Source organism: Macrosteles quadrilineatus, unplaced genomic scaffold (genome assembly GCF_028750875.1).
Source record: "Macrosteles quadrilineatus isolate MER2022 unplaced genomic scaffold, UCM_ALF_1.0 Scaffold_6__1_contigs__length_79288215, whole genome shotgun sequence".
Lineage (NCBI taxonomy): Eukaryota > Metazoa > Arthropoda > Insecta > Hemiptera > Cicadellidae > Macrosteles > Macrosteles quadrilineatus.
Window position 1 is genome coordinate 67004743 of NW_026542599.1, and position 22841 is coordinate 67027583.

General features: G+C 31.0%; 1 protein-coding gene across 1 annotated transcript in view; it reads left to right on the forward strand.

Moving 5' to 3' along the window:
* Nucleotides 1-5804: 5804 nt before the first annotated feature.
* LOC128997234 (regulator of G-protein signaling 20) overlaps nucleotides 5805-22841 on the forward strand; it is a 178017-nt gene continuing 160980 nt past the window's right edge. The window contains exon 1 of the mRNA XM_054422845.1: nucleotides 5805-5921. The gene's annotated coding sequence lies outside the window, so the exon portion shown is untranslated. The remainder of the gene's footprint in view (nucleotides 5922-22841) is intronic.

Here is a 22841-nt window from a genome sequence, read left to right on the forward strand (position 1 = left end):
GTTACATTTATGTCTAACAAAAGTGGATTTAAAATCAAATGATCAAAAACAGTCTGGTTAAGTGGAGTTCATTGCCGGAAACCGCGTCAAAAAAGGTTCATCTGTTACAAAATGGCGGCAGTCCAAAGTTCTTGAGGAATGTACATGCAGAGGCCTTAAGTATTAGTGAATACTCATAAACCTTATGAGTATCCACATTAGCCCACATTATGTTATGCCACATTATGTTATGCCACATTATGTTGATGGTGTTTCAACATTAGCCGGGAAATCTGAAACCCGTTTAAATTTGTTTTGACGATTGAATAATATTAGTCTATGAGCTAGTTGACTTTAAAATACAGTTTCAGCTCTCAAGCTAATGTTTAATACGAGTATTTACCAATAGTAAGGCTTGTGCAGGTATATTCAACAAGAACTTTGGACAGCCGCCATTTTGTAACGGATGAACCTTTTTTGACACGGTTTTTGGTAATGAACTCCACATGACCAGACCTTTAAAATGATGTACATATCAACCTATGCTTACATTAAAGATTATGTACCTACTCCTCGTGGGTCGTCCCCTGGTAGAGGTAAAAAAATGATAATTCTTGGAGAAAGTAGTGTTTATACATGTAAGTTGATGTGAAAGGTTTGAATTTTCTAACGGATTTAGTTAAAAAGATATTAAACCGTTTCCAGACTTTTTTGTCACCCTGTATATTGCAAACATATTTATTTTAGAAAAATAATGACATTGGTTCTAAAGAGTTTAAAACGATCAAAAAAGATACATGTATAATATTGATTTACCTGTAAATAGACAAACGTAACCTTAACACAGAAGCTTTACTTTAGATAAATAAACCTATTTTAACAGGATGGTATTATGGTCTCACTGTGAACGTTTTGAAGAGCACCCAGAACACTCTTATCTACGTGTAATTAACATATTAAAAAAAAATATTAAAAAAAAATGTTCTTAGTCGTGTACTGTAGGAAATGGATTTAATTCTTTCCCTTTATGAGCCGTTATGAGCCGTAAATTGCAATCCTCTAAACCTTATATTAGTATCAACAACTCAATTCTCAATGTATATGTATTTTGAGCATCCTATTCTGCATACAATATTAAAGCGCATATAAAGCTATATTGAAGATGTGATATTAAAGACGCATCTAAAGCAGAGGGTCGTGGTAGCGTTGAGGGATAACTTCTGCCGTCCCATAAAGCGTACAAAGTATTTCAAATTCGACTTTTTTTTATTTAAAAAGGGCTTAACATTGAAGAGTAAATTATACTGTAAAATATTAATAACAATTGTTTTCAAAAATAGTTTTAAATATCTTTTGTCAATTGAAGAATAATTATCACAGTTATTGATTGTTATTAGGCAACAAATTATTTATTCTTATAAACATCTTTCTTGGGCTTTTAAAAATGTCATTATAAACAAAATATAACATATTGCATACTGGAATAAAATACCTAATAACGTTTAAGGAATTCCGTAGTTTAAAACACGGAGTTTGGTATGGTAAAAGTTAAACAGTTGAAAACTGGTAGCCTTCATGACCAAACAATTAGATAAAACCATTGACTATTGGATACTGAAGATAAAACATAGAATAACTCTACGCAAATACTGTATTAACATTCAGCGTCAATATAAATACCATTTCCAACACAAAGATAAGAAATATATCATAAATCGATCGATTTGGCAAACTGTCCACATAGGGAATAGGGTCTCATAGTAAGACCTGGTCCCGGGACCGATTTAATTTTCCCTTTGGTGGCCAAAGACCAAAAAAACCATCAGTTGAAATTCATATATGCTTTTAAGACGATAACTCGAGCAAGAGTCATCCGATTTTGATTAAAATTGGTAGAAACGTGTCAACCCATATTTATTTCAACGAGATCACGAACCAGCATTTTCGGACAGTACGAACGGGGTTTTATAGAGTGTGTGATGAGAACAAAATTTGAGTTTTACCATTTTTACTCTCTAAAACAAAAAGATTAACAGTTTCTTTCTAAAGTATTTTTATAGCTTAAAAACAAATAATTTAGTAGGCTACGTGAAAGTTTTCTTGTATATTAAATGGCTACGGAGAAAATTCCATAAAACTGTAAATGTAAAAATTCCCATGTTATTATTATATTATGAAGTTCCGTTAACTGATGTACTTTGCATTTTTATAAATTTATTCTAAACACAATTGAGTTGATGGTTTGTTTCATTTTAAGCTTTATAATTTCACTAAAACACACCTTAATACCTTCCCTGTTGCAGCAATCCTAATAGCTTAACCTAATTTTAATATATTTAAATAGGCAATAAATCCATATTTAAGACATTATGTGAAAATCCAACAAGGCAAATGGAAATTAGCTTAATCTGGAAGTGTTCTAAGTTGGGGGTATTACTTTGTTGAAATGGTTTTTATGTTGGTACAGTTTTAAAATTACGAGAAATAATTAGTTTAAATGAAAACTGTACCCTACATATTCAGTACAGAAATTCAGCAGAAAGATTTTAAATCCATAAAGGGCTGTGTGATGTTGACGACCGTATACAAAACTTTCTTCTTCAAAATGTGCAAAAAACTGGTAATTTGAGCGAAAAAATCTGTAATTAACTAATTGAAAAACCGCACCTGTTATTAATAATTTTGACCAGTAGGTACACAACGGGTTTCATGAAGTAGGAATATATTATATCCAATTTAACAAAATTGCTCCTATTCATCAATTGTTTGGTGTAAAATAGTGGAAACATAATAAACAAAAAAGAGTGAAAAGGACGAAATGTTTTAAAACAAAAACCATAATCGGTAAAAATATAAATAATTTGATTGGAACCATTTTCAGTAACAGTTTCTTTAAATAACGGTTGGAACTATCTATGCGTAAAAAATCCAACAGAAATGACATTATACGATATAAATGACTGACAACCCAAAAATATATTTCATTAGATTCGGGTTTCGTAATCAGACGCTTTTTGTGATTGAAAAAGTTATTATTAATAGGCTAAAAATGAATATTTGTACTAAAAATACAATAAAAATTATCAATATTATACTTCAATATGTTAATCATTATTATTTGGAAAATTGGTAACACTTTTGTTTATGGATGAACAAATATTCAATAAATTAACTGTATGGCAATTAAATCTTCAAACTGATAGCTGGAAGATGTAAAGACGACAAAATAAAAATTGTATTAATTGAAATCAGTACAGATTTAATAATGGATTTTAAAATATTACCTATTACATTTCACATGATGGAAATACTTTAAAACTAGTTAATCGATTTGTTATGCCCGTCAAAATTATATCCCACTGAAGATAATTAAACTAATTTACATTATGAATTATACATTACTTATCAAACTGTTACTATCCGATATTTTTAATACCGTTCAACATAACAGTGAACAACTATCAGTGTGGATATAATAATTCTATTCGTTTATGGTTATCACGTCTTCTCTTTATAAAAGAATCCCATTTATAATATTAATAAGATTGTTATATTTTTTGGACATTTGTATCACAACCCTTTTAAACTACCAAGAGAAAAAGTAAAAACTGTGTCAATGATTTAAATTTTATTAATTCAATTTACGATTCAAATTTCTATAAAAATTTATATTAAATATTTGTCTACAGTATAATTTTACAATAACCCATTTGTGATTAAACATTGCATGAACAATTAACTTACCAATATCTGACTAAAAATTAATATTTTTACAACCCTCCTCCACAATAGTGCCCAAAACTGCCTTGGCTGCTATAAATAATTGTGGTGACAGTTACTTCAACCAAACACTAATTAAACACTTCAAATAATATGTTTTTACTGCATAATATTTCCAATGTAGTGAATAAACCTGTCATTTTTATATGATTGTGATTGAAAATTCTTCCATTTGTTTTGATTTTCTGGTAATGAAATTAAATGAAATAATATTTTATTTCCCATTAATTATATACATATTTATATTTCGTTGATATTTCGTCACCAGCATGGCAGCCCATAAGGCCCATGTTGATTATTTCAATTTTAAATTAATTAATTTCGTAGTTTCTTCTATTAAATTTCATTATAATAGACATTGACATCTGGATTTACTATAAAATATTGCATTATGAAGTCTTACTGATCTTAAACTACCAACTACCTAATCTACCATCTACTACTATCTAACCTTGCCAAAAAATTGTACAACTACGAACAAAAATAGAATATAGGCCTAAATAAAACTAAACTGTAAATAATATATCTAAAAAATTCAACAGAGTAGCGTGTCGTAATTTGATCGGCAACTTTAAAAAGTCCTGTATAGAATAGGGAGCTCATTCTTCTGATCTAAATGATCGTTATAATATAATCCAATAACCAAAATACAGTAATTACAAGCTGTCAATGATAACAACATTCCAATTACCATGCGATATAAAAATCATCAATATTGGTAACTAAGGACCTAAAAAATTTAGAACTTTACAAACTAAGAGTTTTTAATTTTGGAAATATAAAATCTTACAAGTAAAAACAATAAAACTATTTGACAAATTATTATTTATTCAATATCTATTCACGAGTGCAAAAAACACACTCTTATTACTGAATTTCAAAATTTTACTATATTTAAAATTATTATTTTACGAATTTATCTTACTAATATTATAAATGTGAAAGTTTGTGTTTTTGTTTGTTTGTTTGTTTGTTTGTTTGTGTGTTTGAAGTTCAATCACGCATAAACCACTGGACGGATTGGGCTGAAATTTGGCATGATGATGGCCTACATTCCCGATTAACATATAGGCATATTCTTATCTCAAAAATTCTTTCGGGCTCCGCCCCAGTAACTCTGTAATTCCCCATGTTAACCTTATGAGTATTCACATTTAAAGGGAATTAAAGAATTTAGTCAGCTGTTTCAACTAAAAAAGTTGGTTCTATGATATGGAAAAGCATTAAAAAGTTATAAGATTTACCAACAGGGTGCAGCACTATATTTTTTTGCATTTATGAAAACAGCTAATTTGAACTAAGCAGCAACAAAAAACTGTGATTCGCAATGAGAACTGTCAAAGTAGGATTGTTTACAGTTATGTTTATATTTTTCATTTCATGAATAATTTGTGATATTTTGCGAATTGTTGATAATTTATTTTTCTCTATTGTTTAGGTGAAGTGGTAGAACATTATGGCTATGGTAGATGTGTAATACTATAGAATACTGTAAATTTAAAAAAGCAAATTTTATCAAACTGTGTCCCTCCCTTATTGCAAACGCAAAGCTTGAGTATAACTGCAATAAGCATTTTATACTTATATTCCAACCCCGTACGAAAGACGGGTACTCTGCTAGTAGTTTATAAATTTACTAATTTACCCATCGACAATTTTGTAAATATTTAATCTTTCAAATTCATAATTTTACAAGTTATAAATTTTACGTTATAAATTTTACAAATATAAAATTTTACAAATTTATAATAAAAAATTAATATAAAAATTTATAATTTCAATAATTTTAAATTTTAAAACAAACATATAAATTCACAAATTTACAATTCCACAAATACAATTTTCAAAAATTTTCAAATAACACTTTAACAATTCACACTTACAATTTACTTTGCCAAATCACTCCCAAAAAACTCCCTCTCCACAATATTTAATTAGGGATAAAGAGGGCTGTGGATGAATGGAGCAGCTGGAGGCCCGGGGAAGCATGCGCGGCGAGCGTCTACCAGCAGCCATCTTGGAGCTGTCCCAGTATACCCAGAGTCGTGGTAGTGATGCGGTGTGCGGCGTGGTGATAGTGGTGATGTGTACTAGGAATACGCCCCCAACATGGAGTATGCCAGCTGAGACACCATAGATGACGGGAGGCGCTGCGTCACAAGGTGAGGTGATAAGGAGGGTGATAAGGGAGGTGATAAGGGAGGCGAGCACTGTGTTTGGGGATGAGGGTGAAGTTTGTGGTAAGGTGTTTAGGGTATTACGGGTTAGAGGGTAAAGTTGTGGAGGTAAGGGGTAGGAATTTGGGGGTGAATATTTGAGGGTACGGGTTGGGTTTTGAAGGTTTGTTGGGCACGAAAATAAATTTATAGAATGTAATTGTCGTTTTTGAGATACCCAATTTGTATTTGGGTTATGAGTGTTAGGTTTTTGGTGATTAAGTTGTGTTGGGTTGAGGGATGGAAGTGTGGTACGGGGGTAAAGTGCAAGGGCGGGGATAAGGAAATGTGTGGGCAAAGTGTTGGAGGTACGAAAGTAAGTTGCAGTAACGTTTTGAAGTTGTAAACATTGTTTTGGGTGTGGGAGTAAAATATCATAAACATCCCTTAGGGTGGTTTCAAAAAGGGAGTAAAACATTTTACTAAGTATACCAACATACATTATTCCATTTTACCACACAACGTACTCATCCGTAGTACTAAAAAACCTACGTAAACACCGGGACAAAAAAGTAAAAATGCAAACTCACCCCTACGTTAACAAAATGGAACAACGAACCGTGAAAACCAGAGCTATCAACTAACTGCTTGATTCATTTCAACAAACTATTCTACGATGGATAATCGATTGGTAAAAAGTGGAAAAACATTTAGAGACGTTTTCAAAGCAACCCTGTTTTGTAGCGGTGTTTTTATTTACATTTACACCTTGGGGATGCAATCGTTGGGCAACAGCTAGGACTTACCGCGCTTGCGTCGACGGGCGTGGGGGTGATTCATAATGGTGTTTTAAGCATGTAATTAATATGAATAACATAAATTTATAACTGATTGTGTGAATGTTTTAGGGATAAATAAATGTTTATCCAGAAACCTGTTTAAAATTTACCTCAAGTTAAGAACTCCCTGAATCGTATACTAATAATTAAATGTACATTAATCCACCCATAACTACTTTAACCAAAGTAATCCAATCTTAATAATCTAACATTTAATTACGAATAAAAATTTATTTTAACATTCTCACCAGTTTAAAATATCAATTACTAAAATTTGTGTAGCCTAATTAATCTATTATTACCACAACCACTTCACCGTACTAAAATAACCATTTAGTAATCCTGCTAAGATAACAAGATATCACACTTGAGATAAAAGTTTTCATAGATAACTGGTATAATCGTGATAATTCAATCGGTGATCGTGATTGTGATAGTAAAATCACAGCTTAAACTATTGCTAAAAGTGTTCATTTTATATTTAAATCTATTCGTGAGTTAAATGTATAATCTATTTTTTAGAAATATCTTATGTCGAGATGGAAAATGTTTTAAGTCTTGATCATATCTACTAAATGATAAACCATAAATTATCGTACTATATTGCTTTGAATTAGGCAATTATTCAACTAAAATTTAGTACGCATTCTTTCTAAATTATAAGTATTTATTACGTTATCTTCTCACATTTTCACACTGCCTTTGACTAGACATGAATAAACTCTTATCTACAATGTGCTCGGGAATGATTCATTCGACAGTTATGAGTAGTGGGCAGAGCGGAATGACATTTGTGTAGGCTAAGTCAGATACACAACACACTATAAATACCCCCGCCACCGCAAACCTATAGACTAAGCGAATTTCCATTTACCTGGCTGGATTTCTACTAAAATATTCCCTAAAAACTGTCTGATTTATTTCCTACTTAAATAACAATAGTTTTAGTAAGTTCTTAGGTTTGCTGCTACAGGGAAGATATTATTGAGAAGTGTTTTTTTTTAACTGCAATGTTGATAGATTAGTACGAAATAAACCAAATTTAGAAATTTCGTTAAAGTATATCCATAAACAAGCAAACTTTTTTTTCAAGCAGTTGATTTATTCTCCATAAGAATAACATGGGAATTTTAAATTTAAATTTTTTTTAACTATCTCCGTAACCGTTGGACATACAACAACGCTTCAATATACAAAATTATTTCTTATTTTAAGCTCTACAAAATGGTTTGGAGAGAAATTGCGAATTTCTTTGTTTTTTGGATCAAAAATGGGAAAACCCAGTTTTTACCCCATAAAACCCCCCATTAACCCCCGTTCCCATAGTCTGATCATGCTGGTTCGCAAACTCGTTCGAATGTAGGTTTACACGTTTATACCAAATTTTATCAAAATCGGATCATTTCGGGGGGGGGGGGGCAGTCTTCCGGCGAACCCTTTATTTAAAAGGCATGTTTGACTTGTAAATGTAGACTAAATAAAATAAAATAAATTTGGTCATTTTGATGATGAATTTGTACATGCCAGTTTTTAGTCGAGGAAATAGGAAAAAAACATTACATTTTGTCGCTAATCGCCTATTGGATCTGATGATGATTGGAGTGTCCAATCGAAATCGATCACCACTTACCATCTTTTGTATATTTACCGTCTTTGTGAGTCACAGTATAAGCGTAAATATATGTTTGAAGTGTTATAAGACGTATCTTTATTTACTTTCCGTATTTTGTCGCTAAACCCAATATAGTTTAAGAGGTGACAAATGCTACAATTTAACGTGTATTAGTTAGTAAAAAAAAAAAAAAAAAAAAAAAAAAAAAAAAAAACTAATAAGAATAACTGCTCCAAAAACAGCAGTTTATAATCAAAAATTTTAAAGCAGCTGATTAAACTATTTTAAAATGATACACAATAAAAGGATATATAGTTAATATGCAAACTAATCTAAAAGATAAATATGAGATAAAATCAATCATTTATTTATAACGCAAAAATATCAATAACCGATAGATTTTGGCAGCTATTCACTAAAGTCGAACTATGCTAGACTAATTATATAGAAAGATAATACTAAATATATAATTATTACAATAGGCTACTCATATTTAACTGCACGTGCTGTTTTCACAATATTGTTTTCACATTCCTGTATTTAAAGCAAAAAGACTAATTATTTTAGTCAATAAAATAAAATACGTTTAAAATCAAAAGTTTAAGGATACTATGTCTAACACTTATTACATTTTTTTTACAATTTTAGGTTTTTTTATAGTACTGATGAAAATCCAACTGTAATTAATGATTGTTAACAAATAATAATTAGTAGCCTATCCTATAATACAATTATCTAATTTGATCGCACATTTATCTATTTGCGTTTTTTTATATCTGTACTAAGAAAGCAAAACATAAAACATTTTTTAAACCCAATTAAACAAGTGCTTTTACAAAATTAATATAAACATATTCTGAGAAATCTTAGAACGGAAGCTATTTTGTAATATACCACGGAGCCAGTTGGCCATCCAATGATCGATTTACAGGTAGTCTGCTTCACAGTGCTAAAGTGCTTGTGACACAATAACAAGGCCAGCACCACTATCGTATTGATACTTCCCGAATGTTTAACTCGATAGCATACAGATCAGGGTTTGGACCGTTCCCTGTGAAATTATAAAATTAACAACAGAAAAAGTGTGTATAGTTTGATTAACACAGACATTTTCGTGTGTTATATCTCCTACATTTCATTTTTTTATTTTTACTTATATATTTTGCTCAACGCAAACACTATTTACGCGTATCGTCAATGTTTTAATTACTAAAAATCACCGCTCATATTAAGAGGTTATGTTTTCGTTTATAACATCTCATTAACACTGACAGTGATGCAACGAAACATTGTACCAAACACTAATTGCACCACTGAACAATTAAATTGGCCTGAACAGCTGATTAGTTGAAGTTCGAATCATTACAATTTTACTTCTTCTCTCTCAATCCTTGAACCTCATTAGTCCGTTACCCGTGTTGTTATGAGTAAAACTATGCTGTTATGTAAACAATGCTGTTATGTGAAACTTTTCAATTCTAAGAACTGAAATGAAACTGAAAAGGGTCGTAGGTAAACATATTAGTCTGAAACACTGCTACCCTAATACTCACAATGTTATCCTGATACTTAAATTGTCAGCCTGATAGTCTTAATGTTGTCTTCATACTGACGATGTTGCATGCCGTTAACAATATTAGTCTAATACACTGCTGCCCTAATACTCACAATGTTAGTCTGATACTCACAATCTCATACTCACTATGTTAACCTGATATCCACTATGTTAGATGGCAATATTACTTTCAATATCATCCTGATACTTACAATGTTAGCCTGATACTCACAATATCATACTCACCATGTTAGCCTGATATCCCTTATGTTAGATGGTGATGTTACTTTCAATATCATCCTGATACAATGTTAGCCTGATACTCACAATATTAACCAGGTACTCACAATATTAACCAGATACTTTGAAATGTCATTCACCTTAATTTGAATCAATATTTCCGCATCCCGTCCTTGTCTGCTTGTGAAACCATCAGCACATGTTAAATGCTGAAGTTTTCAGTACAACTTTTTTCTTCGAATTAAAAAATGGGTCAATGGTAAAACTTTATATTTGTGTATTATATCACGATAACATGTTAAGAATGTGTAATAAATAATAATGTGAGTTTGAGTAATATCTATGATTTTAAATATTTTAAGTAGACTTCTATTGACAAATATTAAGCCTTAATTTTTAATGTGAGTTTTCATATTTAAAACGTGTAGATTGTTGACTAAGTTTTTGTTTTGTTTTAATGGATGCATTTTACTGTCTGTGCTTAAAAATTTAAATATAACAACAGATGAAAGGCTGTAGCTTATTATTCATTCTATTTTACACATATGTTAATAATCAGCTGATCACTTAATTGTTTCGTTTCAGCTGTTAATTTAGTTCAATAGCATTGCGAATGCTTTGTGTTTGTCACATTGTTCAATTATATTAGACTTCTATTCTATCAAAAGTGGAAGAGTCTCAACATGGGGTTTTAAAGCTGCAACTGTAATGTGCAGGTCAAATACCTCATAACAGCTGATGCAACAGTCACTCACATTGCAACGATCTGTGGAGCCGTTATTTTTATCACGTCTTGTCGTGGAGCGTATGAATTATTCACCCAACCTCGCGATGCTCCTAACCTACAAATAACCGAGAACAAGACAACTCAGAATAGACTTCATGTGTCACTGGCTGGCAGCATGTGAACAAAGATTAAACATAACCAAGTATATATCGTAAGCTGGGTGTTCAGAAAACGTGGGGACATGATCTACGCAGTCCATGGATTAAAAGTTAAAAGGTTTTCATAAACTTAACCTATATCGTTTCCGTGTAACCAACTCGGTTTACATCCTTAAATCCACCTTAACTGAGACAATTTGAAGAAATAATAAACAAATTTAATTTAACCTCATTGTTAAGAGAACATTGAATTGTAAATAGCCTATTTTACACCCTAAGGCATACAATAGTTGATCCTAATACAGTATATATGTAAAATAAGAGTATGTTAGATATCCTCTATGGATATTGATGCCTTTAAATAATCGTTGTGGTGTTTTACAAATTAGTTACGATTCAAATAATACTAAACTTGAATAATTTTTTTACTTAACCTTGTTTCAAAGTTGGGTTCTTGCCTCAGTTGCTATTTGTCATCAGGTTACTAATGAGGGATGTTATCTAAAAAAAAGACAAAGTTGAATACCAAGAACGAGGTTTGGAACGTTCCCTGAAACCAACGGCATTGAAACATAAGAAAATAAAAAAATAAAACATTGAAACAACATTGAACACAGTAAAAACTAACCATCCCATATGTATATGATCATTTTAACATTTCATTAAAACACGGGTTTTCAATTTTTATGATCAGCTGTTCAATACTAATTCTTGCCATTTTCTTGGGTTTGCTTAAGTTACATCTAGCTCAAAATTCTTACAATACATGAGAAAACCTTTTGTGTATTTTATTTATGACTCTAGTTTATCATTGACATCTGCAGATCGTGCAGGTGTTTTTTCTCTTGTTCTAAAATAAGAACAAAGTCTATATTCCAACACACCAAAATCTTCAGAGATACGTGAACACTTTTGCATCGCCATAGATTCAATCAGCCTTTCAATGCTAGCTGGAGTATGTGTCAAATTTACAACACCGATTGGAAACTTGTTCAATGGGTGTACTCAACAAGACTATTGAGCACTTGCAGGGGTATCTAAGAAAAGTTTTAAGACATTTTCTTTCTATTTATGTAGTTTTCATCGATATTTGAGCACTAGACCAATAAAAAGTTTTAAAACCTGATGAATCATTTATATACACATTGTAAATCACTCATTATGATTTTCGAAGGACCACCAACAAGGACTAAAGAATCGTGAGTGTTGTGGATGAAAACATAAAACCATGAGGTGAAAATAGCAACTATCAAACAAAGACGTAAGGTGATACGAAACGCGTGTGGCTTAACAAGAGAGAATCTAATTTCATGGCACAAACGCGACTCGAGTGAGGTGAGTTTCATTCTATCACGGCTGCAAAATACCTTTGCATCAAAGATTTCAGCCTGTTTGCAGTATCAAAATGTAAAAATTGTATTAATTTCTTTATTAATTATTATCAAATTTTGATTATTGAGATGGTTTAGTCATTTAGTCCAGTCTAGGTAAAAATACCCCTCTTCCTGGAAATAGTTCCCTAATTAGTGAAACTTTGAACATGTCTAGTACTAGTACCCAGTACAACATGTAAAAAATCAACATTAGTGCATACGGTGCTACTGCCGCCATCTTGGAAAATGGTGGTCGATTTTCACTATTTTGCCCATATTTAACTAACCGTTGCAAATGCAAAAATCTTGTTCAAACAATAGTTGAAGAACACATAAAAATACATCATGTTGTTACTGGGTACTAGTACTAGGCATGTGCAAAGTTTTACTGATTAGGGAATTATTTCCACCTAAAACCCTAATATGACTGTACTAAATAATCAATGGTAGAATGGTGTAGGATCCAATTGGTTACTGTCTAATATCAGCTGTTTCATTAGCCATCATAATTTATGTGAAGCCAAATGATCAGAAAATCATAATTTACAATGTGAAGTATTGAGAAATTAGAAAACCTTGGGGAATTTCGAAAGAGGCGTTGATATTCAGAACGTTATATGATTTAGAGAGTTACACTTACTAATTAATAAGGATTAGACCCTAAATGCAGGATTATGTGTTATATTTCATGTATAACATGTTCAAGCTGAAATATATTGTTTTTACCCCGTCGCTTAGCAGTGAAGAAGGTTGTGATTGAGGGAAAATTGAGTTCACTATGCTGTTTTCCTCTTCGACTAAAAACCTTTCACGTTTTTGATGAGTTTATGACAAAGATTTCCTTAAAGAACAATGACATCAAATTTGACCTAGCCTCTATGTGTAATGGCAATTATATACGATGATTATTTAAAATTTTAATAATAATAGTAGTGTATACAATATTGAGGATTCCACTGTATAATGGATTATGCTTTGCACACTAAAATCCTTATAATACGTCAAGGTGATTTCTACGAAACACTACTCCATTGTTAATAATGGATGGATTTGTAAAAACTATGAAATCCCAATGTGTGTATTATGTATTACATCGTTATGAAGAAAAGATTTGGTTTACTTAAACATGCGAATAATTTGTATTAATTGCTTACTAAAACAACTGTTCATGATACACACAAGAGCGTTCGTTTTCAGTTTCGATAACTGGAGTGGAGTGATTGATTTAAATTATCTTTGAGTTGACACTTTTAAGTAAAATAATGCCTGTTATATTTTGAAATTGCTCGAATTGGAGCAACAGGTGCACTAGTACATTTATATTATTTGCAAGCTGCATGATTAATGTACATACACACAGTGTTTACAGTTGATGATAAAAAGACAAGAATGAAAAGAAAAATTTCAAAAAACAGCTCCAGCGAGTGAATATTCTGGTATAAAGACAGTTAATATAGAAACGAATTGACACATAATATCGTACTGAAAAGAGGTTAAACTCAGAAGAGAGCTACTAAAGTGAACTGAACAAGTCATCAAATTATAACGATAATTAAACGGCAATGCTATGTAAAATAATTTAAGTAAACATTTTTAGAAGAAAAGCTTTTATTTTTTATTTCATGAATGTAAAGTGACTTTGAATCTATACACACACATAGAACATATACCAAGACATAAACATAGACTTAGAAAGTACACTTATGTATTCAAAATTGTAAATTAAAAGTCTGTACTAAATATTCATCCATCCTATCGGTTTGAAAATCAGTTATTGAAACTAATATTTGTTTTTAACCGATTTATAAAATACAATTTTTGTATTAGTATCATAGGTTAAAGATAACATGAAATAATTCCTTAAAAAATATGTATACAATTGTCAATGAGAGAAGGACAATGTCTAAATCCCAAAGTAATTATACGTTAAGTATCTTCGTATTTCAATGGAATAACAATTAATTGAATTATGTAGTGACAACACATATTTTATATGTTAACACAGAGCTACTTGCAGATTGGAAAAGATTAAAATATTTTATGTATTACTAAACGGAAAATAACAATCGTGGATGTGTTAAGAGTCGATCAAGATTATAGTGACTAATAAATGACAAGTATTTATATTATTTTATTTTCGCTACAGTGCTATTAATATTGTAAGATAATTCTTCTGTCATTGAGAATAAGAATGACTATTTCTGTAACTGATTTACAACAAATTTGTAATAATAATGTTTGACAATTCCTTATTCATTTAAACATGAGCTAACTCAGTTCATTATCTTACAAAGTTATGTTTAAATTACTCGAAAAATGTCTTAGAAGTACTCAGATGCCAATTTAAGTGTTGAGCACCTAAATAGTAAGGTTTAGATTAGTTATAGAGGTTAAACACCAAAATCCTTAACAATTAAAATTCATAATATATATAGTTGGAGAGCAGGCATTCGATCCTTGAGGCCGGTTCTATCCCAGCCAATCACCAAAATATTTTATAACAACTTCCAGACCCTGTGGTTTAAAGAATGCCTATAGTTTTGACCTATTTAGAAAACGGAAACAATGAATAGGCAAGGAGAACTTTTTTGTTTAGGAAAACACTGTTCTAATAACGACACTAAAAGTAATTGTTACAAAATACTTTAAACTATCAACACTGTACATTATCAATGTAAACAGACTCGGTTAAACCGAAGCTTCCTTTGTAGAATTCCAGACCGGAATCGCGTAACCAAAGCTTGTAACCGAACCAGATTTGAAACCGCATTTATCTCGACTCTCGTATCTAACCACTGAAATCCTCTACGAGTAAACTGTTTATTCTGAACAAAAGTTAAAATGTTATCCTCCTCAGCTGATAAACAGCTGTAAAGTGCTGGTTAGTATACAAACATGTTTACATTCTCTTTGTTTTACTTAAAATCTTCTTCGGAGTTTTGTTTTTATTTTTTGAATACAATAATTCCCTATATTGGTTTATTCCTAGTTTTCTCTCTTTTAAATTAAATTTTGACTTTTCAATTCCTTAACTTTTATCCCAATGATCCATCGTACCTTTCTCTAAGCTTTACTCATCAAATATCTTTCCTTACTAGTTTTATTTTCATAATAACGAATAGTACCAAAACATTGGTCCTTCGAGCCGGATAATGAATATAAGTTTTTGGGTTTTATTCTTACATCTGCCAGTTCCCAATTTCTCTCTATATAATTTTTTTTTATTCTCAAACTATGGAACTACGTGATTTTTTCTAATTAATTTCTCATCCTTTTTACATTGTAACCAAAGTATATCTTAATAAAGTATGGAATATTTGTTTACGGTTATAGACTTAATAGTTTTTTTTAATTTGATCTGACTGCTGAGATTATTAAAGTGAAGAGTTAATAAAGGTGAAAATAAACGCGTATATTGCTCTTAGAATTTGAAAAATACAAAATCTATCTATGTATAGTTTATTTACCCTACCAAGTAATAGTGGTCAATACTTTGAAAATGTCAAAATCTAAATCACTTGTAATATCACATTATAAGTTCAAAGCTTTTTCGCCTTTTCTTGGTTTCCCAGACAGTTTCGTGAAAATACTATTATCTCAGATTTAGGGTCTTATTTTGGATTTTTTTTATTATGTTTATTTTTTTTATTATGATTATTCTCATGTTAAGTTCCGGTTTTAAGACAGCTGATAGAAAAACTGTAGCAATTCTTCCTTTAGAAAAAATACTGGATCTTTGACGACCTGTGAGGCATTAATAGCAGGGGTAATTTTTGACACTGATATTTTTCCCACCATTCTTGGACCGTAAGCTTTAGAATGAATACAGCCATGCTAACTTTTTCCTAGCTCGAGATATTTCCTGGGAACCGATTTGCTTACAAAATTAAATATATAGATTATCCACCTGATATAACATTATTTTTGATTTAAAAATGATTTTTGGGATGGACAGTTTGCAAATAAAACAGATATTGTCTATAATCTTCGCCACCCATGGAAGCAAAAATCGAAAACATGGGTAAAAAATTTAAATAAACTGCAGTAAAAAAATATTATAAACAAGAACAATCCAACGCACTTTCCTAGTCTTCCAGGAATCTAAACTGAATTGATTGTAGGTTATTGAAGAAGTTTTTCAACTTGAAGAGGCAAATTGGGCAATGAAAAAGCTGAACATCGCGAAGTAAATAAAACCATTCTCTTGTTGCTGTCTTTCTGGCTGAATTTAGGACCACAGCTCGGCTTTAATCCTATGCGCTTGTTGCTTTTGTAAAATCCAATGTTTTCTTATGGTGTTCAATGATTATATGAATTTCATTACCCTATTTACCCCCTAATTACCCTATTTAAATTAGAATCCAACGATTTAAGTTATATAATTTGGTTTTATTGATGTGTATAATATAAAGTCCTTTCATCGTAGTTGATAATAAGAAATAGAACTGAAGGTTATTTATTGTTTTAGAAAATTATATAAATCTCAGTAATTTTGTGTAAAACACAAAAAAACACCTAGAAAACTACAGGACACCTATGCTTTTATCTATCATTTTAAAACTACATCTACATATCCATGTTAAAATATTCTGCCAATGTTTTTATATTGCAAAAGAAAAAAATCAACAAACACAAAAAGTATCTTAAATTGATATTGTGTTTCTTGCTTTAAGACACGATCCGAGATATCTTGAGCTTAAACCTTAAAACATGACATTAATCCTTATACGAAATCTTTGAAATCGATTTTTTACAATGGTTCGATTTGACTGTTTTGGTTGATCATGCAACGTCAAGTTTTCAGTATTTGAACGTAAATATTTTTTAACATTGACATATTATTCACTTTGACTTAACGAGTGTTGTGACATTTTTAAGTGTCATCACTTGTGTTTGTGTTTACAAGCTGCATTTCTAAAGCACATGTTGGGGATTATTTATGTCCAAACTCGTCTGTAAAATAATTTCCGTCAGACACATGTGTTCGCCACTTGTGAACAGTTATTTTAATCTTAGACGTCTATACTCGGTACTCAAATATGGTGAAGATGTTTTAAACACTTAAAACATTTTAGTTAGGAAATTCATATCTGACAAAGAAGCGTGTGATTGGTTGTTAGCGACATCTCTTTGCTGGAGACTCAGGTCTCGGGTTCAATTCCCGTCAAACGCCAATGTCTTTGAATTATGGGATAACGGTGCAACTTGGTGAATTTGAATGTACCTAATTTGGAAGTTTACTACTAAAATTATTGGTTCTCAGGTAGTAAGAACTTTCTCCTTTTTGGTGAAATTTCTCACCTAAAAGCTGTACAATAATAATACATCACTTAAGTATTGATAACATGGAGCGCGAGATGTTTCAGTGGTAGAGCGCGGGACTTGGCCCCCGAGGTCCCGGGTTCAAATCTGGCCAATCGTCAATTAATTTTGTCTAAGAGATAATAACTAACTAAATTATAACCCTTTATTAGTACTAGCCAAAAACTGTACTAGTACTTTTCTGTAATGTGTAAAAGGTTCCGGAATAGATTCTACGTTTTAGAGTGTGTGGTTAGGACAAAAAGTATAGATTACATGGAATTTAAGTAAATCAATTATTTGATATACCAACATAATATTTATGATAGTTTTATGTTGATAGGCTTTCGTCTTTTATTGTTCGTAGTGGTACTGATAAAACAATAATAAATTATAAAAAAATAACTCTACTTGCTACAAAGCACAGATAATAGAACCCTCATAGTGACAATTTGTTATAAACGTAACAAAACAATGAAATATCATACTGAAATTAGAGCACCATTTTAAATCATTTTTAAACTATTCTTATTGTCTTTTTATTGTTTTGACAACATTAATCCCCTCCCAAAGAATGTACTTGTTGATGACATTTTACTCTTAACTTTTTAAAATTTGAAATAATCAAATTATTTTAATATTTTTTTCAAACTTGTACTTTAGTACTTGTAGTAAGAATTTTATAAAGTTGAGAAAATACTCAAACAAAATTATAAGTGGAGGAATCAATTTGACATTGGCTCAAGTCACGACAGATTTCGTGTTTCTGCCTAATTTGCTGCGTAACTCAAAGCCCTAATTTAAATTTCACCCTTCAGCAAAGCATTTTGATCTAGCATTTAAATCATTTTGTGAAAGTCAATTGAATAATACGTTAAAATCTAGTTGTATGAAACGTAATAAGGCAAATTTGTAATAATGTTCTGGTTTTTATTGTATTTAATAATATTGTGTCTTCTATAAATAATCTATTATACTAATTCCGTAAGGAATATCTTGTGCACAGCAAAACTCTTTTATTTATTAACCGATTTTGATGATTGATGTGTCAAATTAAAGGGAATTATCTGCAGAAGTCATGGAATAATTTTTGTCACGCTCAGTTCAATGTGCTTTGCCCCATTGGACTTTGAAGTTGCCATGTATTTTTAAATATAGGTGAAAATTTAGTTAAGTTTATCAAACATATGATTCATTTCTTAAAAAAAACATCTCTCTTTATAAAAATAACTTCTTTCCCTTATATCATTTAAATATTTACTTTCTCTGTTTATTTATCAGTTAACTTTCCAATACAAGGATGGCTGATGAAAGGGGATAATTTGTGCAGTTTCATTCAGAGTGTTAGGGAGATTTATATCAGGAATTGTAAAGACATATTATGGGATGAAGCTCATATGTCTAATAATAAGTAAGCTTTATCGTCTGTAGAAAGATTACTGCAAGATATTGCCAGAAGAGAAGACCAAGAAAAGCCTTTTGGTGGAAAGGTGATTGTTTTGGGAGGTGATTTTCGGCCATGTGCTCCCATTGCCTGGCGCGAGTCGCTGTGCAATAGTAGAAAATTCAATAATTACCTAGATCACCTTTATGGCCAATGTTTAAAAAGATTTACTTGCAAAAACATGAGAGCCAATCCAAGCGAATCAATATTCGCTAAATATCTTTTATGCATATGGAATGGCCAAGAGAGCTACCATAATGATCTTGGTTTCTTGGTGAGTCTCCGGTGCTTGTGGTATCTTTGGTGATACGTCTTCCACCCCAATGTATTGTGAATTAAAATATTATTGACAAAATCTTCAGTTAAGGATTCTCTGAAGATGCTTTAAAAAGGACAAAAAAATCATGCAATACTTTCACCAAAGAATGAACTTTGTGACGAAATAAATACTAAAATATTTGATCAACTAAATGATGACAGCCTAGAGTTTACTACTCAGTGGACACTTTGAATCAAGAAGAGGGAGACCAGTTACATGTGCCTGATGAATTTCTTCACACTTTAGCAGCAAGTGGTTTACCTCCTCACAAGTTAAGCCAAAAAATGTGTTATTGTAATTTTACTTAGAAATTTAAATCCACAAAAAGGACTTATTAATAGAACCAGATTAAAGGCGAAAGAGATGAATGATTAAGTCCTAAGTCTTGAAATTATTACTGGAAGTTCAGCTGGAAAACGAGTGTTACTGCCCCAATTGAGCTTAGAACCATCAGAAAGAAATTTTCCTCTAAAATTCAAACGTCGACAATTCCCATGTCGAATCGCTTTTGCCATAACTATTACAAATTTCAAGGAGAGACACTTGAAAAGTTGGTCTTTATCTGCCATAGCCCTGCTTTCAGCATGGGGAATTGTACGTAGCAATGTCAAGATGCCGCGCTTTTGATGATCTAAAATTAATGGTTAAAGAACAACGAAACCAAGGTAATCTGGCTTAAGACGTTAGAGTGTTTACAAGAAACATAGTAACTTATGGCAAGAGTTTCTTATTTAACATTTTAAAAGTAAGATGAACATTTTAACTGGTCTGTCAGTCAGTATTGTAAACATACTCTGTTAGAACCTTTATTAAAACAGTATTGAGCTTAAGATTTTTATTTATGGTTAATTAAAAGTTAAGCTCTTAAAAGTTCTTCCTTTCGTATTGATAAGTTAAAAGGTTATACCAATTTTTTAACGATATTTAAATATAGTAAATATTATTAACTGGAAACAACTAGTTTATTTTATAAGGAATAGTACCTATACATTTTGTGGCTGGATGACAATTAATAATTAGTGGAGAAATGCATGTGTTAGTGTATACAGAGTTAGGCAAAAGTCTGGAACCCCCCAGTTAATTTTTTAACGCGTTGCAGTAGGAAAACCAAACTCGGCACATATTTACAACATAATAAATTGCACCTTTTAATCACAGTTACAACTTTGCCCCAGGCCCCATAATGGGGTATTTTGGGGGCAGCCCTAAATTTTCAAATGTAAACACCTATCGTGTGACCCCTCATTTCAAAGGGGTTATCAAGAGAAATTGAATGGCTCAAACCAGATGTCAATATTGCACCCCTAATCAAAATGGCAGCCATATTAATTATTTAAGATGAGCAAGCAAGATAAAGTCTGGACACCCCCAGTTCAGTTGGGGGATTCCAGACTTTTGCCTAACCCTGTATATATAATGTATATATGTAAATAATTATTAATAACATGGATATGCATAGCACAAACAACAACACATTTTTTGGACGTATTTTACAAGACTATTATTTTGACCTCTTTGAACACAGAAGTTGAATGAAAAGACGTTAGCCTACATCCTTAGAGACCAACCAGAAACTCGCTCAAATATTTATTACCAACTACAGTATACTTTTACCAAACGCTATTGCTGGTTGGGACACCTTTACTTTACTATTTACATTAATCTTAAGGTATAATATTTGAACACATAGTAAAAGTAGTAAACATTCAAAACAGCTTTGTTGTTTAATAACCTTAGAACAACATATCTTTGAAATGGTTTAAGGTTTACCTAACTAAAAAATAGATTTAAACCAATTTAATACTTTATTTAGGTATATAACTATATTTATTTTCTAGAATGAAAATGTTATCACATTCTGTAACAAAATAATAACTTTAAATACAATTTTCAGAACTGCAACAATAGTAACCTCCAATAACAAAATGCTAAATAATATTTTAGAATGTATATTGTCTGGAAATAAAATGTTATCCTATTCTAAACAAAATTATAACAAACTAACCGACGATTATCATAGTTTCAACAAAATAATATTAGCACATTACTTGTAAGATAATTGCAATCTCAAATATTGATTCATGCATTGTATCAATAAGTCTTCATGATCCTACCTGTTGAAATAATTCAAGAACATATGAGTTTATAGCCTTGAACTTGTATTTGGAAAATTTACTCATCCTTTAAACATAAGACTCATCATATGTCACGGCAATAAAAATACACAAATATGCACCTAGATACACAATAAAATGTGTATCTAGATACACAAATATGCACCTAGAATAACCGATTTTTGTTTGGATAATTATTAATGATTTATTACATTTTGGATGGTTATTTTACTGTAGGTATTATGGACAAATATTGATAGAAAAATACATGTTTCTATTTAGCCAGACATTTGAAAGGTACTTTAAGTTATTTACAGTAATTTGCTTTATCAAAACATAACTTTAACTATTAAGGTTTTACTTTGAAAAGACACAGTCCTAATTTCAGATGAGGTGATATTATTCCTGAATACCATATTGAAATATTTAAACAGTAAAATAGTAAAGGTGGGTAACTTAAGTTTATTCGATTGCAAATTTAAATTCTTAAAGTACAATACGTACAAATATACTCCATAGGTCCCATGAAAAATAAAATCCCAATTTACTAAATACTAGAAATCGATTCCGAATACCGTGAGAAAATATTGGCTTTCTTATTGAAGATCTATGGTTTTTAACCGTACGATAACCTGAATCGTAATTTCGCATCCAAACCTAACCTAACCTAACTTAACCTAACCAAACCTAACCTAAAATTACTAACCCAACCTAACCAAACTAAACTAACCTAACCTAACCAAACTAAAGTAAACTAAACCAACCTAACCTAACCTAATCAAACTAAACTAAACTAACCTAACTTAACCAAACCAAACCTACGTAGTGTGTCCAAATATTTGGTAAACAAACCATGAAACCAAATGTGATGTTGATCTATGTGGCAGGTTTTAATTTAAATAATTAACTGTTTAATAGTTTTTAACAGTGGTAATATTTAAGAGAGAAAAACCAAACTTCTTTAGAAGAAACGTCCAAACCCCTCGAATTTGTGTAAATATACAACATCTATATAATTTAATGGGGGGGAGAGGGGGAGTTCAAATTCCAGTGGTACTTTTGCAGGAAAAAATTAACGCTCTAAAGGAAATAGTTCTACTTCAAAATCTATTGTAAATACACACAACATTTGCAAATAAAAAAAATACACGATAAAAAAGCAGATAAAAAAAAAATTTAGTGAAAAGTTGATTGGTATTGTGCTGAGAAAGAAATTTGTGAATTCAATTGAAGGAGAGCAGAGC